This window comes from Cherax quadricarinatus, chromosome 29, assembly GCF_038502225.1.
Source record: "Cherax quadricarinatus isolate ZL_2023a chromosome 29, ASM3850222v1, whole genome shotgun sequence".
Lineage (NCBI taxonomy): Eukaryota > Metazoa > Arthropoda > Malacostraca > Decapoda > Parastacidae > Cherax > Cherax quadricarinatus.
The window spans coordinates 8128358-8149512 of record NC_091320.1 but is presented as its reverse complement, the minus strand read 5'-3'; positions in this window follow the sequence as shown (position 1 = coordinate 8149512).

Here is a 21155-nt window from a genome sequence, read left to right as displayed (position 1 = left end):
GACAGAGGTGCCGGGGAAAAAAAATCAGATATGTGGTGTAAATTTGGCAATTTAATTTGTGATATTTTTATGCCCATCAAATCACGTTAAATAATTTTAAATTTACCTCTTCTTAAAGGTTCAGTATTTAATTGGTGATGCATCTTAAGCTAGAATAGTACCTATTAATTTTCCTCTGTTTATCTGTAAATTTGTTAATGAAATAAAATAGAAAATGAAATAAAATAATTGAATTCCGCGACTTAACTGGATCATCAGTTTTTTATTAGCATTTAAATTTTTACCTCTGGATTGGTTTCCTGTACACAAATGCACTGTTATGAAGACTGAAAATAGGCATTATATAACAGATCCTGGCACAACATGCTGCTTTTTGGCAATGCTTGTTTGGCTGTCCCATCAAGGAGGGACAAGTCACTAGCAACACATGTTATTAGGGCAATAAATGCATTCCCAAGGGCTGACAACCTCGTTCGTCTCCACCCTAGGGCGACAAACACTCGCCGGGCAAATGCCAACAACAGGACACCCGACGCCTCGAAAATCAGAGCCCAAATTAGCAAAAAAATAGAAGAGGGTAATACTATTGGAGCTCTGAGGCTTATAACCAGTGAGGATACCATTGCTCCCAAGGACGTCAGCACGGTGCAAGCTCTGAAGGATAAACATCCACCCAGGGCTCCCAGTACCAACATTGACCTCCCTGACATTGCAGCAGGCGAAGAACATATAACCTTACAGGATGCTGATGTGTATAAAGCTGCTATGTCATTTCCACAGGGCTCATCAGGTTTCACCGGTTTAAGGCCTCAACACTTAAAAAAAATACTCAATCCAGCACTTGGTGATGCTTCAGAGAGGCTGCTGCCTGAACTCACCAAATTTTCCAACCTGTGCCTTGCTGGTAGTGTCCCAGAGGCCACCAGACCCCTTTTCTTTGGTTCCTCATTGTGTGCCCTCCGGAAAAAGGATGGCGGAATCAGGCCCATTGCAGTGGGTAACACCCTTCGGTGCCTAGTCGCCAAGGCTGCAGTAAGAAGGGTGAGTCAAGAGGCTGCTGCAATGCTGAAACCAACTCAGCTCGGTTTCGGCGTTCAACAGGGCTGTGAAGCAGCTGCCCACGCAGCACGAGTATATATCAACAACATGTCCGATGAAAAAGCCTTGGTCAAATTGGACTTTGCCAACGCTTTCAACTCAGTCAGAAGGGATGCAGCTCTCCAAGCAGTTTATAGAAGCTTCCCTTCCCTTTATCCTTTCATAGAATCGTGTTATAGTGTGACTTCCAAACTATTGTTTGGGGGCCATGAAATTGACTCATGTGAGGGCGTGCAACAGGGGGGACCCTATCGCCCCCTTTCTATTCTGTTTGGTCATCAAAGAAGTCGCAGAATCACTCTCCAGCGAGCTCAATATCTGGTTCCTGGACGACGGTACTCTAGCTGGCACAACAGAATCTCTCCTAGAGGACAAACCATACCCCCGGCCGGGACTGAACCCGCGGTCATAGAGTCTCAAAACTCCAGCCCGTCGCGTTAGCCACTAGAGGACATCAGTAAAATTAAAGATATGGGAGAAAGCCTGGGCCTTTCTTTAAACCCCACCAAATGTGAAATTGTTTCCACCAATCGACAGATGATTCAGAATATTAGCGCCGTTTTACCAGGAGCACGAGCCATTGATCCAGCCAATAGCACTCTCCTTGGTGCTCCTCTTGGGTCCAATGCCATCGATCTGATCCTAGAAAAAAATGTCTCAGACCTCCGGACGATGGAAAACAGAATGAAAGACATTGACACACACGATGCCTTCTACCTACTCACCAGGTGCCTGTCAATCCCAAAACTTAACTACTTTCTGAGATGCTCCCCAGCTTTCAGCAGTCCAAAACTCAAGGAATATGACTCTCTTCTTAAGACCATGCTAGAGAGTGTATTGAATCTTCCCCTTGAAGATGGACAGTGGTTGCAAGCCTCACTTCCGGTCAGGCCTGGAGGGCTAGGAGTACGCAGATCCTCCCAGATTGCTCTACCAGCTTTCCTATCCTCTTCCACAGCATCAAACGAGTTGATAAGACAAATTCTTCCTGATAACCTCAGTGACTCAGCAGGAATACAGAACCCTAGCTATGCCAGTGCCATCACTGAATGGGAGAGACTTGCTGCTCCAGCACCAAACCCTAGTGCAGCACTGGCTCACAGTCAAGCTGGGATGGCCCGATCGCTGAAAAAGTGCTTGCCAACATGCTCAGAGCCGCAACATCAGCTAGGGAGACTGCCCGTCTCCTGGAGTTTACCTGGAGAGAGTTCCGGGGATCAACGCCCCCGCGGCCCGGTCTGTGACCAGGCCACCTGGTGGATCAGAGCCTGATCAACCAGGCTGTTGCTGATGGCTGCACGCAAACCAACGTACGAGCCACAGCCCGGCTGGTCAGGAACCGACTTTAGGTGCTTGTCCAGTGCCAGCTTGAAGACTGCCAGGGGTCTGTTGGTAATCCCCCTTATGTATGCTGGGAGGCAGTTGAACAGTCTCGGGCCCCTGACACTTATTGTATGGTCTCTTAACGTGCTAGTGACACCCCTGCTTTTTATTGGGGGGATGTTGCATCGTCTGCCAAGTCTTTTGCTTTCGTAGTGAGTGATTTTCGTGTGCAAGTTCGGTACTAGTCCCTCTAGGAATTTCCAGGTGTATATAATCATGTATCTCTCCCGCCTGCGTTCCAGGGAATACAGGTTTAGGAACCTCAAGCGCTCCCAATAATTGAGGTGTTTTATCTCCGTTATGCGCGCCGTGAAGGTTCTCTGTACATTTTCTAGGTCAGCAATTTCACCTGCCTTGAAATGTGCTGTTAGTGTGCAGCAATATTCCAGCCTAGATAGAACAAGTGACCTGAAGAGTGTCATCATGGGCTTGGCCTCCCTAGTTTTGAAGGTTCTCATTATCCATCCTGTCATTTTTCTAGCAGATGCGATTGATACAATGTTATGGTCCTTGAAGGTGAGATCCTCCGACATGATCACTCCCAGGTCTTTGACGTTGGTATTTCGCTCTATTTTGTGGCCTGAATTTGTTTTGCACTCTGATGAAGATTTAATTTCCTCGTGTTTACCATATCTGAGTAATTGAAATTTCTCATCGTTGAACTTCATATTGTTTTCTGCAGCCCAATGAAAGATTCGGTTGATGTCCGCCTGGAGCCTTGCAGTGTCTGCAATGGAAGACACTGTCATGCAGATTCGGGTGTCATCTGCAAAGGAAGACACGGTGCTGTGGCTGACATCCTTGTCTATGTCGGATATGAGGATGAGGAACAAGATGGGAGCGAGTACTGTGCCTTGTGGAACAGAGCTTTTCACCGTAGCTGCCTCGGACTTTACTCTGTTGACGACTACTCTCTGTGCTCTGTTAGTGAGGAAATTATAGATCCATCGACCGACTTTTCCTGTTATTCCTTTAGCACGCATTTTGTGCGCTATTACGCCATGGACACACTTGTCGAAGGCTTTTGCAAAGTCTGTATATATTACATCTGCATTCTTTTTATCTTCTAGTGCATTTAGGACCTTGTCGTAGTGATCCAATAGTTGAGACAGACAGGAGCGACCTGTTCTAAACCCATGTTGCCCTGGGTTGTGTAACTGATGGGTTTCTAAATGGGTGGTGATCTTGCTTCTTAGGACCCTTTCAAAGATTTTTATGATATGGGATGTCAGTGCTATCGGTCTGTAGTTCTTTGCTGTTGCTTTACTGCCCCCTTTGTGGAGTGGGGCTATGTCTGTTGTTTTTAGTAACTGTGGGACGACCCCCGTGTCCATGCTCCCTCTCCATAGGATGGAAAAGGCTCGTGATAGGGGCTTCTTGCAGTTCTTGATGAACACGGAGTTCCATGAGTCTGGCCCTGGGGCAGAGTGCATGGGCATGTCATTTATCGCTTGTTCGAAGTCATTTGGCGTCAGGATAACATCGGATAGGCTTGTGTTAACCAAATTTTGTGGCTCTCTCATAAAAAAATTAATTTTGATCTTCGACTCTCAGTCTGGTTAGCGGCTTGCTAAAAACTGAGTCATATTGGGACTTGAGTAGCTCACTCATTTCCTTGCTGTCATCTATGTAGGACCCATCTTGTTTAAGTAAGGGCCCAATACTGGATGTTGTTCTCGACTTTGATTTGGCATAGGAGAAGAAATACTTTGGGTTTCTTTCGATTTTATTTATGGCTTTTAGTTCTTCCCGCGATTCCTGACTCCTATAAGATTCCTTTAGCTTGAGTTCGATGCTTGCTATTTCTCTGACCAGTGTCTCCCTAAGCATTTCAGATATATTGACCTCTTTTAGCCGCTCTGTTATTCTTTTCCGTCGCCTGTAAAGGGAGCGCCTGTCTCTTTCTATTTTAAATCTACTCCTCCTTTTTCTTAGAGGAATAAGCCTTGTGCATACATCGAGTGCCACCAAGTTAATCTGTTCTAGGCATACGTTGGGGTCTGTGTTGCTTAGTATATCTTCCCAGCTTATATCGGTTAGGACTTGGTTTACTTGGTCCCACTTTGTTTTTGTTATTGAAGTTGAATTTGGTGAATGCTCCCTCGTGACTAGTCTCATTATGTCGGTCTGGGGCTCCACGCATACATGTCTGAACCTCAATTATGTTGTGATCTGAGTATATTGTTTTTGATATGGTGACATTTCTTATCAGATCATCATTGTTAGTGAAGATGAGGTCTAGTGTATTCTCCAGTCTAGTAAGCTCTATTATTTGCTGGTTTAAATTGAATTTTGTGCAGAGATTTAAAAGCTCGTGTGAGTGTGAGTTTTCATCAGAGCTGCCTCCTGGTGTTGTTACTGCAACAATATTATTTGCTATATTCCTCCATTTTAGGTGCCTTAAGTTGAAATCCCCCAGGAGTAAGATATTGGGTGCAGGAGCTGGAAGATTTTCCAGACAGTGGTCAATTTTTAACAGTTGTTCCTGGAATTGCTGGGATGTTGCATCCGGAGGCTTGTAGACTACCACTATGACTAGGTTTTGGTTCTCGACCTTTACTGCTAAAACTTCCACTACATCATTTGAGGCATTTAGCAGTTCTGTGCAAACAAGTGACTCTGCAATGTACAGGCCAACCACCCCCCCTTTGCCTGTTCACTCTGTCACATCTGTATAGGTTGTAACCTGGGATCCATATTTCGTTGTCCAAGTGATCCTTTATGTGGGTCTCAGTGAAAGCCGCGAACATTGCCTTTGCCTCTGCAAGCAGTCTCCAGGCTGTGAGCGCACATCACTCCGGGTAATTCCTCCAAACAGTTCCCATATCGGCAATGAGAACACGCCTCGACCCTAAGACTCTCCGTATTGCAGTGGTTCTGCCCCTTGCTGCCCCAATTCACACAGAATATACGTGTATTTGCGGCAAAGTGCAAGCAGACCAGTACGGTCTACATAGTCTTAACTGTTCCAAAACCAAGGGCTGGCATGCAAGACACAATGAGGTCAACGACATCATTAAGAGAACCTTTGCTACAGCTGGATGCCCAGCCGAGAGGGAGCCCCGATCACTAGCAGCCAACAATACCCACAACCCAGCAAACCGCCCCGATGGGATCACCATCTATCCTTGGAAGAATGGCAAGTTCTTAGCATGGGACAATACCTGTGTGTCCACACTGGCTGACACACCTGGAAAATCCTAGAGGGACTAGTACCGAACTTGCACACGAAAATCACTCACTACGAAAGCAAAAGACTTGGCAGACGATGCAACATCCCCCCAATGAAAAGCAGGGGTGTCAATAGCACGTTAAGAGACCATACAATAAGTGTCAGGGGCCCAGGACTGTTCAACTGCCTCCCAGCATACATAAGGGTGATTACCAACAGACCCCTGGCAGTCTTCAAGCTGGCACTGGACAAGCACCTAAAGTCGGTTCCTGACCAGCCGGGCTGTGGCTCGTACGTTGGTTTGCGTGCAGCCAGCAGTAACAGCCTGGTTGATCAGGCTCTGATCCACCAGGAGGCCTGGTCACAGACCGGGCCGCGGGGGCGTTGACCCCCGGAACTCTCTCCAGGTAAACTCCAGACACCTATATCCATCACAGTGTGGGGCGACAGGGAGGAGCTGCTGATCACAGGGAGGAGTACAAGATCAGCAAGTACAGGGACATAAGACAACAGTATCAATTTGTCCCAGTGGGACAAATTGATACTGTTGATCCCCATGATCCCAAGGGATCATGGGGAAAAAATGCCACACGTTTCCTTAAAGAATTGGGTTCCAGACTCATCGACACCACCAGGGACCCAAGGGCAGCCACTTTCATGTTCCAGCGCCTCAGCGTGGCCATCCAAAGGGGAAATGCTTGCTGCATACTTGACTCGCGTCCGGCTTCGGAGGAGCTGGAGGAAATTCATGATCTTTAATACATTGTACCATTTTATATATATATATATATATATATATATATATATATATATATATATATATATATATATATGTGTGTGTGTGTGTGTGTGTGTGTGTGTATACATTGTGTGTGTGTGTGTGTGTGTGTGTCGTGCCGAATAGGCATAATTTGCGATCTTGGTTTAAATAACAACGTTCATCTTGCCATATAGGACAAGTGAAAATTTGTGTATGCAATAATGTCGCCAAAATCATTCTGAACCTAACGAAAAAAAATATATTTCACTGTGTTTGTTTAGTATTAAATTATTGTAAACAAATCTAAAATATATTTAGTTGGGTTAGGCTAAAATAAATTGCTGTAGTGTGTCTTGTAACACTACAGTGTGTCTTGTAAGACTATAGTTTGTTTAAGTAAGTTTTCTAAGGTTCTTTTAGTGCAAAATTAAAAAAATTTACATTAACATTAAATGTATAAGAGAAAATTTCAGAGAGAACTTAATTTTAAATGAGTTCTTGCTAATTGACCAGTTTTACATATTCGGCACGACATATATATATATATATATATATATATATATATATATATATATATATATATATATATATATATATATATATATATCGTGCCGAATATATAAAACTTGCGATCTTGGCTTAAATAGCAACGTTCATCTTGCCATATAGGACAAGCGAAAATATGTGTATACAATAATTTCGCGAAAATCATTCAGAACCTAACGAAAAAAATATATTTCACTGTTTATTTATTATTAAATTATTATGCAAGACAGGCATACAGTACCAAGATGAAAGTTAAGACACTTGTGCAACATCTGGTTAACTTTAGTGTAGACGTTTCGCCATCCAGTGGCAAATCTGTATTGATAAAGCCAATGGATGGCGAAACGTCTACAATAAAGATAACCAGATGTTGCACAAGTGTATTAAATTATTGTAAACGTGTCTAAAATATATTTAGTTGGATTAGGCTAAAATAAATTGCGCTTGTTATAATAAGGTTAGGTAAGTTTCCTAAGATTCTTTTGGTGCAGAATTATAAATTTTTACATTAACATTAATGAAAAAAATATATCTTTAATCGTATAAAAGATAATTTTAGCAAGAATTTAATTATTAATGAGTTCTTGCTAATTGACCAGTTTTACCTATTAGGCATGACATATATATATATATATATATATATATATATATATATATATATATATATATATGTCGTGCCGAATATGTAAAACTGGTCAATTAGCAAGAACTCATTTAAAATTAAGTCCTTTCTAAAATTTTCCCTTATACGTTTAAAGATATATAATTTTCATTAATGTTAATGTAAAAATTTATAATTTTGCACTAAAAGAATCTTAGAAAACTTACCTAACCTTATTATAAGCAGAGTAATTTATTTTAGCCTAACCCAACTAAATATATTTTAGATTTGCTTACAATAATTTAATACTAAACAAACACAGTGAAATATATTTTTCTCGTTAGGTTAAGAATGTTTTTGGCGAAATTATTGCATACACAAATTTTCACTTGTCCTATATTGCAAGATGAGCGTTGCTATTTAAGCCAAGATCGCAAGTTCTGCCTATTCGGCACGACATATATATATATATATATATATATATATATATATATATATATATATATATATATATATATATATATATATATATATGCAAAACAACCACTGTGAAAGAATAGAGAAATTCCAAGCGCTTTCGTGACTACTCACATTATCAAGGAACAATGTTCGTTGATAATGTGAGTAGTCACGAAATCGCTTGGAATTTCTCTATTCTTTCACAGTGGTTGTTTTGCATATTCTGAAATCACCTGTTTACTGTGATCTTATTGCGCATATATATATATATATATATATATATATATATATATATATATATATATATATATATAATTTATGCAAAATTATTATATACACAAATTTTCGCTTGCTTTATTTGGCAGGAAGAGCGTTGTGCAAGAAAGGCATAAAATACCGACAAGATGAAAGTTAAGATATATGTGTAACATCTGGATATCTTTTTTGTAGACGTTTCGCCATCCAGTGGCTTTATCAATACAGATTCTAGGACATAATTAGAAGACAGTAGAAGTATATACAAAAGATGAGGTAATCAGTCCCTCAGCCTTGGAGTTAGTGTTCACAGCATCGTGGTGGTGGAGAATATGGAGCAAAGGCAAGAAGACTGGCGGTTATATAGGCGTCAGTGGATAGGGACGTGTAGCAGACGAGGGCATAGTCACTGGTAGGCGGGATTCCCCAGTGGAAGTAGGTCCTACCCAAAGAGATGGGTTAGTTGCAGCAGCCGTGAAGAAGGTCTTGTAGATGTCCTCTGAACCAAGATTCCATGATGTTACAGTGTCTGACAAGATGTGCAAGAAAGGTATAAAATCCCTTTGGGTAGGACCTACTTCCACTGGGGAATCCCGCCTACCAGTGACAATGCCCTCGTCTGCTACACGTCCCTTCCACTGACGCCTATATGACCTCCAGTCTTCTTGCCTTTACTCCAGATTCTCCTCCACCACGATGCTGTGAACACTAACTCCAAGGCTGAGGGACTGATTACCTCATCTTTTGTATATAGTTCTACTGTCTTCTAATTATGTCCTAGAATCTGTATTGATAAAGCCACTGGATGGCGAAACGTCTACAATAAAGATATCCAGATGTTGCACATGTATCTTAACTTACAGGAAGAGCGTTGCTATTTAAGCCAAAATCGCAAGTTTTTACCTATTCTGCACGACATATATATGTATGTAGGAGAAGGAAACTAATGACAACAGTTTGGTCAGACTTGGACATTTAATGTCGTCCCAAGTTTCTTTCTCCTTATGTGAGGGTTAATTGTGCATTGATCCAATCAGGATATGCTGTCTTTTTATTCTTTCAAGTTCAGACTTGCCCTTTTATTGTCCACTGTCTCTCATCCCATTTCTCATGCTCTTTCAGGTTCAGACTTGCCCTTTTATTTTCCACAAACTCTCAACCCATTTCTCATGTTCTTTCAGGTTCAGAGTTACCCTTCTATTTTCCGCTATCTCTCATCCCATTTCTCATGTTCTTTCAGGTTCAGACTTGCCCTTTTATTTTCCACTGTCTCTCATCCCATTTCTCATATTCTTTCAGGTTCAGACTTACCCTTTTATTTTCCAATTTCTCTCATCCCATTTCTCAAATACATTTCCAGTCTATTTCCTTGGAGTTAGTCATGCTTCATTTGTATTCAAACTTTTGTCTCGTGTAATTTACTGCTTCCCCTGTCGTGGGTACCATATATCTGCTGCTTTCTACATTTCACTACAGTTTTCCGTGATATATAGCCTATGTCTTATATCAAGATAAAGATATGGTATAGAGCAATACTGCTGGGTCTGTATGCTTTAAATTATATTGTTATAATATTACCAAAGCAATCTTAATGACAGTAATTCTTGATGACAGTAATTCAGCTTCGTATTTGATGCAGAAATTATTGCTCACGACTTCTTTTTTAAGAGCGCAGAATTGCTAAAGTGTTGCATTGCTTCAAAAAACATACAATTCGGTCCTACTGGGAGCATTGCATTAGTTAATATCACCTCTGCGACGACGATGATATCTGACACTGCCTCTGCTGCTCACTTATATACTTTTCCTCTATTGTTCCTAATTCCTTCTTGATTAAAGTACAAGAATCTGACATTAGCTTAACTCGCTGCTTTCAAGTTACTAATGTTATACATTCTTACCACTTCCCTTGGTATCGTGGAGTAAGGGATTATTAAGTAGGTTTCTATTTCCATCCCCATCAAAATTGATTGTGATAGGGATGGGATGGCGAGGTGTGCGGTAAGATGGGGTGACATGGAAAGGTTAGTGAGGTGGGAGAAAGGGAGAAAGTCTGTTCGCCAGTAGGTGAGCAGGGGGTAGATAATACCAGAGAGGGTGTGTAGGAGGGAACAAGGGAGGGAGAGAGATAGGAAGTTAGAGACATAGATTGCATCAAATTTTTATTAAAAAAAAATGAATGCTAGTTAATATCAAGATACCTTATAATTTATATTGAAACTTCTTTTTTCTTTTCTAGTGTGGAATTTTTTTCACATAATTTCCTAAATGAAGAACATATGAATGAGTAATAAGATAATTGTGTAATAAAATAGGATGCTGTTTGGACTCTTCAAAAAATTTCGAGGGAGGAGGGTGTAGAACAGCTAGTAGTGACGTTGGCAATTCTGTTAATAATTCGAAGTTTTCAGAGCCCAATTTGGGGTGTTTCGGCCTGAATTTGTAATAGGAACCCTTGTTTATGTCCCACCTGAAGAATTAGGACAGGAAATTTGCGGGACCTCAAGAATTTCGTGTGGATGGTGGAAGATGGGATGTGAACATCACTCACAGGGAAGTACACCATTAGCCCTTGCATTTAGATCTCAGCTAGCCAGTGTAGGGTCGAGGTGTTCTGCAGGTGTTGTGGTGTGATCCATCTACAGTAATTAAATGGTAAGAGTTAATATAAATATTTTGTATACCCAGCAAGTAAACCAAAATAACATACAGTCCATTTTTGCTTTATTTACCAGAGTAGCTGGTTTTAATATTATAATTAATTTAATATTATAATTATAATTTAATGACATCAAAATGCAAGGAGGGAAGGAGAGGTTTTGTCCCGAAGGGCAACAGAGATAATTGGAAGAGCAAAAGCCCTTGGTTCACCCAGAAGTGAAGGGAGGCAAAAACTTAGTGAGCAAGATAATGGAAAAAGTGCAGAAGACAAAGAACCCAGGAAAATAAAGAGATTAGTCGAAGAGCCAGAAACGAGTATGCACAGATAAGGAGGGAGGCCCAGCAACAGTACGAAAACAACATAGCATCGATAGACAAGTCTGACCTAAAGCTGTTAAATAGCCACATCAAGAGGAAAACAACAATCAAAGACCAGGTAATTAGGCTGAGAAAGGAAGGTGGGGAGTTTACAAGAAATGAGCAAGAAGTATGTGAGGAGCTCAGCATGAGACTTAAAGAAGTATTCATAGTGGAGACAGAAAGGACTCCGGAAAGTCAGAATAGGGAAGTACACCAACATGGGATACACCAACAAGTGCTCGATGAAATACACACAACCGAGGAGGAGGTGAGGAAGCTGCTATGTGAACTTGATATCTCAAAGGCAGTGGGACCCAACAACATCTCTCCGTGAGTCCTTAGAGAGGGAGCAGAGATGCAGTGTGTGCCACTAATAAAAATCTTCAACACATCTCTTGAAACTGGACAACTACCTGAGGTATGGAAGATGGCAAATGTAGTCCCAATTTTTAAGAAAGGAGACAGACACGAGGTATTAAACTACAAACCAGTGTCGCTGACGTGTAGAGTATGCAAAGTCATGGAGAAAATTATCAGGAGGAGAGTGGTGGAGCACCTACAGAGGAACAAGCTTATAAATAACCAGCATGGATTCGGATAAAATAATTCCTGTATCACAAACCTACTAGAGTTTTGTGACAAGGTAACGGAAACAGGACATGAGAGAAAGAGGGTGGGTAAATTGTATTTTCTTGGACTGCAAGAAGGCCTTCGACACAGTTCCTCACAACAGATTAGTGCAAAAGCTAGAGGATCAGGCATTCATAACAGGAAAGGTACTGCAAGGGATCAGAGAATACCCGACAGGGAGGCAACAGTAAGTCATGGTACGTGAAGAGGTGTTACAGTGGGCGCTTGTGACGAGCATGGATCCACAGGGACCAGATGGGATCCTGCCTCTGCAACTAGTCACTCATACACACGCGCGCGCGCACACACACACACACACACACACACACACACACACACACACACACACACACACACACACACACACACACACACACACACACAGTGTTGGAAAGGAAAATGAAGGTATGGTACACCAACGCTGATGGAATAACGAATAAGTGGAAGGCGTGGCATGAAAAGAACAAAGAGGCATCACCGGACATTATAGATCTCACAGAAACCAAGCTCACGGGAATGATAACAGATAGTAAATTTATTCAGGTATACAGAAATGCAGTTATATAGATTATCACACATAGCAGCATATATGTAGAGAACCTAGGATAACCCAAAAAAGTCAAAGTAACTAATTTCCATTGGGGCTCATTTAATACCTTATTATTTTACTATAAAGATATTCCTAGTATTTGTGTATACTAGGAACAAGGTCAAATAAGTTATTTATATTTGCATGTGTGTTGGCTAAGCAAATAAAAAATCATTATCCTCCTTTTCTGTCGCTACATTCATTAGGTATCTCTAGGCTCATGCCATGACTGGCTTTGACATGTGCAGGCAGACTGTTCCATTACTTTATTGCTGTAAAATAAAGGGTGTTTGAAGCCTGGCCACTAACTGTTGATACTGTAAAGTTGTGCTCTCTGCACCTGGTACTATGATTGTTTTGGTTCCCAGCCTTGACAAAACTGTCAGCAAGATATTTTGGATACTGTGAAGAATTTTATAAACTTGATATAACTGAATGGTACAACCGCTCTTCTGCTGCAAGGGAGCAGAGGAGAAGTTTGTACTCATGGGCAACAGAAATAATGAGAAGGCGATCAGAGAAGGATATCAGATCCTGAGGAAAGACTGGGGGAACAGAGGGGGTGGAGGAGCAGCACTGCTCATCAAAAACCAATGGGATTTTCAGGAGCTGGAGAGAGGAGACAGAGGAGAAGAAATAGACTACATAATAGGAACACTTCAGTCTGAAGGTACTAAGGTGGTAATTGCAGTGATGTATAACCCACTACAGAATAGCAGGAGGCCAAGACAAGAACATGATGAGAGTAATAGAGCAATGGCTGGCACACTGGCTGAAGTGGCCAGAAGGGCCCATATGGGCAGAGCAAAGAACATAAGAATGGAGGAACACTCCAGAAGGCCTACTGGCCCATACAAGGCAGGTGCGTATCAAAACCACCCTTACCCAAAGCTACTCAAGAATTTACTCCCGTACCCAATGACACCAATCAAACCCATCCCCTCCCACTCATATATTTGTCCAATCTCTTGTTAAAGCTACCCAAGGTCCTAGCCTCGATCACCCTACTTGGAAGATTATTCCACGCATTCACAACTTTGTTCGAAGATCAGTACTTACCTATGTCCTTTCTAAATCTAAGTTTAGCCAACTTAAATCCATTATTTCTGGTTCTTACCTGGTACAACACCATCAGTACTTTATTAATATAACCCTTGTTTACACCCATCATCCACTTATATGATATCTCCCCTCATTCCACGTCTCTCCAAAGAGTGGAGATTCAAGGTTCTAAGACTATTTTCATGCGGGAGATTCCTTATGTAGTAAATCATTTTAGTCATTCTTCTCCAATCGACTTGGAAAACCTGGAGCCACAAGGGGGCTCAGAAACATTGAGGGGCAAAGATGTAGGTGGTACTGGAAAACCTCATGCATCAGCACGTTAGGGATACTACCAGAAAGGGGAGAAGATGAACCAGCTAGACTATACCTAGCATTCACCTTAAGGCCCATCGGAGCTAGTGACCATGTGGTTCTGAACTTCGAATACATAGTTACTTATGGACAGGGACGCAGGAAGTATAGAGCTTAGAAAGCCATACTACAAGAGAAGGGACTAGATAGGATAGAGGAACTTCCTACACGAGGTTCAGTGGGACACAGAACTGGTAGGGAAATCAGTCAATGAGATGATGGAATGTGCGTCAATAATATGCAAGGCAGCATAGGAGAGGCTTGTACTCAAGAGCAACAGAAATAATGTGATGGCCAGAACGAGCACTTGATTAACCCAGAGGTGTAGGGAGAATGAAAGTAGTATAGGAGGCAAAGAACTCAAAAGAATAAAGAGAGTAGGCGAAGAGCCAGAAATGAATACACAAAGGTAAGGAGGGAGGCCCAACGACCATACGAAAATGACATAGCAGCGAAAGCCAAGTCCGACCCAAAGCTGTTGCATAGTCACATCAGGAAGAAAACAACAATCAAGGATCCGGTAATCAGCCTGAGGAAAGAAGTGTACCCTGGTGGGGTACACCAGGTGCTACACACGATACAAACAAGCGATAACATATCTCACTGGATCCTGAGAGAGGGTGCAGAGGCACTCTGTGTACCTTTACAACAATCCCCAAAACACCTATCGAAGTAGGGCAGCTCCCTGATGTATGGAGGACTGCAAATGTAGTCCCAGATTTTAAAAAAGGAGATAGACACGCAGCACTAAACTACATACCAGTTTCACTGACATGAATAGAGTGCAGAGTCAAGGAGATTATCAGAAGAGTGGTGGAGCACCTAGAAAGGAATGACCTTATCAGCAACATGAAGCACAGTTTCAGGGACGGGAAATCCTATGTCACGAACTTACTTGAGTTCTATGACAACGTGACAGCAGTAAGACAAGAGAGGGGGGGGGGTAGATTGCATTTTCTTGAGCTGTAAGAAGGCTTTTGACACAGTTCCACACAAATAGATAAGTGCATAAGCTGGAGAACCAGGAAGCTATAATAGGGAAGGCACTACAATGGATCAGAGAATACATGACAGGAAAACAGCAGCGAGTCATGGTACTTGAGGAGGTGTCTGAGTGGGCGCCTGATTCGAGCGGGGTTCCACAGGGGTCAGTCTTAGGGCCGGTGCTGTTTCTGGAATATGTGAATGATATGACGGAAGGAAAAGACTCAAAAATGCCTCTGTTTGCAGACGATCTGAGGTAATAAGGAGAATTCAATCGAGAGGCCCAAATGACTACAAAGGGATCTGGACAGGCTCGAGGTCTGGTCTAGTAAATGGCTCCTGGAGTTCAACTCCACCAAGTTCAAAGTCATGAAGATTGGGGAAGGGCAAAGAACACAGCAGACAGAATACAGTCTATGGGGCCAAAGGCTACAAACCTCATTCAAGGAAAAGAATCTTGGGGTGAGTATAACAACGAACACATCTTCTGAGGTGCACATCAACCAAATAATTGCTGCGGCATAAGAGCGACTAGCATACCTAAGAATAGCATTCCGACATCTCATTAAGAAGTCGTTAAGGACTTTGTACACCGCGTACATGAGGCCCATATTGGAGTATGCTGCACCAGTTTGGAACCCACACATCGCCATGCACGTCAAGAAATTAGAGAAAGTGCAAAGGCTTGCAACGAGACTACTCCCGGAGTTAAGGGGCATGTCTCACTAGGAGAGGTTAAGGGAAATCGACCTGACGACACTAGAGAACAGGAGGGATAGAGGACATGGCAATAACATATAAAATACTGAGAGGAATCGACAGGGTGTACAGGAATAGGATGTGACATATGGGACACACAAACAAGGGGTCACAGTTGGAAGATGAAGACTCAGATGAGTCACAGGGTTGTTAGGAAGTATTTCTTCAGTCACAGAGTTGTCAGGAAGTAAAATAGTCTGGAAAGGGAAGTGGTGGAGGCAGGATCCATACATTGCTTTAAGAAAGAGGTATGATAAAGCTCACCGAGCAGGGAGAGAGTGATCTAGTAGTGACCAGTAAAGAGGCAGGGCCAAGAGCTACGAGTCTACCCCTGGAACCACAATTAGGTGCGTACACTTAGGTGAGTATGCAAATCCCACCCACACACACACACTGAACCAGCAAGACTGGACCTAGTGTTCACCTTGAGTAGTGCAGATATTCAGGATATCACATACGAAAGGCCCCTCTGGGCCAGTGACCACGTGGTTCTGAGCTTCGAATACATAGTAGAGTAACAAGTGTAGAAGGAAGTAGGAAGGGCAGGACGAATGAAGCTAAACTACATGAGAGGGGACTTGACAGGCATACAGAATTTCCTGCACGGGGTTCAGTGGGGCAGAAAACTGGCAGTGAAGTCAGTAAAAGAGATGATGGAATATGCGATAACAATATGCAAAGGAGCTGTAGAGAGGTTTGTATCCAAGGGTAACAGAAATAACGAGAAAGCCAGGATGAGCCCATGGTGTAGGTGTATAGAGGTAAAAACCAAGTGTGCTAGAAAATGGGAGAAGTATAGAAGGCAAAGAAACCAGGAGAATAAGGAGCTCAGTCGTGGAGCAAGAAATGAATATGCACAGGTAAGAAGGGAGACCCAAAGACAATGTAAAAATGACATAGCAGCGAAAGCCAAATCCGACCCAAAACTGTTGTACAGCCACATCAGGAGGGAAACAACAATCAAGGACCAGGCAATCAAGCTGAGGAAGGAAGGATGGGAGTTCACAAAAAAAGACCGCGAAGTATATGAGGAGCTCAACATGAGATTCAAAGAAGTGTTCACCGAGGAGACAGAAGGGACCCTAGTAAGACGAAGAGGTGGGGTACACCAAGTGTTGAATTCAATACATACAACTTAAGCAGAAGTGAAGAGACTGTTAAGCAAGCTAGGTACGTCAATGGCGATGGGGCCGGATAACATCTCTTCATGGGTCCTGAGAGAGGGAGCAGAGCCGCTTTGTGTACCACTAACAACAGTCTTCAATACATCTATGGAAACAGGTCGACTACCTGAGGTATGGAAGAAGGCAGATGTAGTCCCAATTTTAAAAAGAAAAGAGACAGACACAAAGCATTAAACTACAGATCATGTCACTTACATGTATAATATGCAAAGTAATGAAGAAGAGTGGTGGAGCACCTAGACAGGAATAAGCTTATCAACGACAGCTAGCACAGTTTCAGGGACGGAAAATCCTGTGTCACAAACCTACTGGAGTTCTATGACAGGGTGACATCAGTAAGACAAGAGAGAGAGAGGGCTGGGTAGATTGCATTTTCTTGAACTGTAGAAGGCGTCTGACGCAGTTCCACACAAGAGATCAGTGCAAAAGCTGGAGGATCAGGCAGGGATAACAGGGAAAGCACTGCAATAGATCTAGGAATACCTGTCAGGAAGACGACAGCGAGTCATGGTACAAGGCGAGGTGTCAGAGTGGGCGCCTGTCACGAGCGGGGTTCCACAGGGGTCAGTCCTAGGATAGGTGCTGTTTACGGTATTTATGAACAACATGACGCAATGAACAGACTCCGAAGTGTCCCTGTTTGCAGATGACGTGAAGTTGATGAGAAGAATTGAATCGGACATTTAATTTCTGGGGTCTTTCAGTAAGGTTAAAATTATTTATAATATGCGCATCCGAGATCCTACCGACCATGGAGGTTAGAAGTTTAACCGGCCATTTAGATAGGACTAATTTCTTGACGTGCTTGACCAGGTGTGGGTTCCAAACTAGTGCTGCATACTCTAGTATGGGCCTGACGAACACGGTGTACAGAGTCTTGAATAACTCCTTATTGAGGGGGTCAGAACTCTGTTCCTAGGTTTGCCAGGCTTCCATGTGCTGCAGCAATACTTTGGTTGATGTGCGCCTTACGATATATGGTCGGTATTATACTCACCCCAAGATCCTTGGCACTAAGTGGGGTTAAATTCCAGGAGCAAGTTGCTGGACCTGATCTGTCGTCCTGCCTGATCCTCATCCGACTGAATTCTCATTAGCCTCATATTGTCTGCAAACAGGGACACTTCTAAGTTTATTCCTTCCGTCACGTCATTCACATATACCAGAAATAGCACTGGTCATAGGACTGACCCCTGTGGAACTTCGATCGTCACAGGCGCCCCCTCTGAGACCTCGTCACGTACCATGACTCGTTGTTACCTTCCTGTCAGGTATTCTCTGATCCATTGCAGTACCCTACCTGTTATACCTGTTTGATCATCTAGCTTTTGCACTAATCACTTGTGTGGAACTGTGTCGAAAGCCTTCTTGCAGTCTAAAAAAATGTGTGAGTGTGTGTACACATACCTAGTTTTGGTTGCAGGGTCGAGTCAAAGCTCCTGGCCCCGCCTCTTCTCTGGTCTACTAGGTCCACTCTCTCCCTTCTTGAGCTTTATCGAACCTCCCTCCACTACATTACTCTCCAGATTGTTCCATTTCCTGACAGCTCCATGACTGAAGAAATACTTCCTTACATCCATGTGACTCATCTGTGACTCATTGTTCCCTCAAGGGAGGTTCCTTGACGCTGGTGAGGGGCTCTTGATCTAGGGAATTGGATCTGTGCTCCAGTTCCCTGAATTGAGCCTGAATACCTTCCATCCCTCCCCCCCCAAATGCGTTGTATAATCCTAAGGGTTTAGCGCTCCCACATGATTATAATAATAAGATTATAATTTGGCTCATTGTTGCTGTGTCTCATAACTGAACCATTCTGTCGCTATCCACCTTATCAAATCGTTTCAATATTTTGTGCGTCGTTATCATGTCCTCTCTATCCCTTCTGTCCTCCTATGTCATCAGGTTGATTCCCCCTAACCTCTTCTCATAGGGCATATTCCTTACCTCCGAGACTAGTCTTCTTGCAAACCTTTGCACTTTCTCTAATTTCTTGATTTGATTGAGCAGGTGTGGATTCCATATTGGTGCTGCGTACTCCAATATGGACCTGACGTACACCATGTACAGTGTCTTGAATTACTCCTTACCTTGATGTCAAGAGGCTGTTATTAGGTTTGCCAGGCACCCATCTGCTGAAGCCGTTTTCATTAAGTGATTTAATAACCTTTAACCTCTTAGACTGTACTGCATCTTCGGTCTCCTTTGTCCTTCCCCAGTCTCATTACTTTGCACTTGCTGGGGCTAAACTCCATGAGCCATTTGTCGGACCAGGCTTGCAGCCTGTCCAGATCACCATGTAGGCTTATCTAATTTTCACCCACTTGTATTCTCTTCATTAGCTTCACATCGTCTGCGAATAGGGACACCTCTGAATCTATCCTTTATGTGTAGTTTTAAAAATAAGTTGGATAAATACATGACTGGATGTGGGTGGGTCTGAGATGGACCTGACTAGCTTGTGCTACTAGGTCAGATGTCGTGACCTCCTTAAGTGAATGTGGCTGACTTGACCAGATCAAGACTCACGAAATCGTAATAGCTGGTCCAGTGGCTAACGCGACGGTCTGGAGTTTTGAGACTGATCGCGGGTTCCATCCCCACCCGTGGTATGGTTTAGATCAAGACATTGGCTTAAGCCGGTGGGAGAACTGGACCTGCCTCGCAGGGGCCAGTAAGCTTGCTGCAGTGTTCCTTCGTTCTTATGTTCTTATGTTCATGTCATTCACTTATATCAGAAATATTGCAGGACGTAGGAACGACTCTTGTGGAACCCCAGTCGATACATTCACCCCTCGCTGACATCTCGTCACATACCAACACACTTTGCTTTGTTCCTGTAAATTATCCCCTGATCCCTGTTATTTCTGCCTGTTCTTCTAGCTCTTTAACGGGTCTGTGTATGCGCGCGCGCGTGTGCGTGTGCGTGTGCGTGTGCGTGTGTGTGTGTGTGTGTGTGTGTGTGTGTGTGTGTGTGTGTGTGTGTGTGTGTGTGTGTGTGTGTGTGTGTGTGTGAATGTATATAATTGCTCTACAATTTTTCAGGCTACAAATGTTGCCCATTCCTGTTATGCACACTGCTGAGGTGCACAATATTTTGGTGCACACTGCTGCACTACACACTGTCGCGATGCACGTCACTGCACAATATACTGCTACTGATGCACACCGCCTCTGTGCATTCTTTCCCAGTGTAGGCTTTCACGATTCATACTGACTGACCTGTGAACATCATGTAATGCACACTACCACAGTGCACACTACCACAGTGCACACTACCACAGTGCACACTTCCACGATACAGGTTGCCACGGTAAACACTGCTGTGGAATACACCACCGCAGTGCACAGAGCCTCGATGTACTGTTCTATAGCGTACATATCAAGAATGCATGTTGTCTTTGTACCCACAGCGGCTGTGAACAGTCATTCAGTGCACACTACCAAAGTGCACACCACCGTGATGCAGATTGAAGTGCACTCTGGTACAGATCACACTACTACAAATCACAGAACTGAATCTCATACCACTGCGGTGCACATTACTGCAATGCACACTTTTACCGTGTACACCACTGTAGTGCACAGAGCTACAGTACACACGAGTGCTGTGTACACTACTGCCGTGCGCACCACTGTCCTGAACACCACTGCAGTGCACACCGGTGTATTGAACACTACAGCCATACACATCATTGTAGTTCACATCACTGCATTGGACATTACTGCAATCAACTGTACTACAATGCACACCAGGACAGTGCACATCACTGCAGTTTATACCAGTGCCCCGCACACAGCCATGCACACCACTGCCGTTCACATCACTGCAGTCCACATCACTGCAGTCCACACCACTGCAGTACATACAACTCCAGTCTACACCACTACAGTTCACACCACTGCAGTACATACAACTACAGTCCACACACTATTGCAGTCCACACCACTGTAGTGCACACCCCAGCCGTGCACACCCTAGCAGTGCACACCGCTGCTGTGAACCCCACTTGAACAAAAGCCTCTCCCCTCTCCAGCAGTACCAAGATCAACCCAAGAGTCGACCCTGTGTGGATCGTCTCATTCCAGCAACTGAGCCCCACTGTTCTTAACGTAAGAATCCAGTAATCCGATAAGCTTTACTTGCTCTTCATTACCCTCGAGGTTCACGAATTCCAACGACTTGGCAAGGATTACTGTCTTAATCAGTAAGTCGGTGTGAGTGGAAGTGGCTTTGTCTGCCGGCACCACCACACTCCCTCAAACACGACATCCGACTCTCCCAGCACAGGAAATGGAAG